This window comes from Apaloderma vittatum, unplaced genomic scaffold (assembly GCF_000703405.1).
Source record: "Apaloderma vittatum isolate BGI_N311 unplaced genomic scaffold, ASM70340v1 scaffold33695, whole genome shotgun sequence".
NCBI lineage: Eukaryota > Metazoa > Chordata > Aves > Trogoniformes > Trogonidae > Apaloderma > Apaloderma vittatum.
The window spans coordinates 507-856 of record NW_009717074.1 but is presented as its reverse complement, the minus strand read 5'-3'; positions in this window follow the sequence as shown (position 1 = coordinate 856).

Here is a 350-nt window from a genome sequence, read left to right as displayed (position 1 = left end):
GAGCATGGGCAGGCAGATGGATTTTGAGAAATGCGACTGCTGCTCTGGGGTAATGAGCCGTGACTGTGCTGGGCAAGGCAGGGCTGCTCCCCATCACCCCGCGAGGGTTGCACCGCTCAGAGGGGAAGCACGAGACCGCTGGGACGAGGCTATGAGCTGACAGCCCCCGCTTCTCTGGCCAGGATCCCTCCGGCCCTCGGTCCCCATCCTGTCACACGAGCTCTGTGTGCAAATGCTGCGTGGCACAGACCATCCCCGTTCGTGCAAGGTCACCCTGGGGATGCTCCAGTGATCCATCCTGCCAGCAGCTGCCAGTGTTGGAAGCTGAGTTATTTATTCTTTCCCAGTTG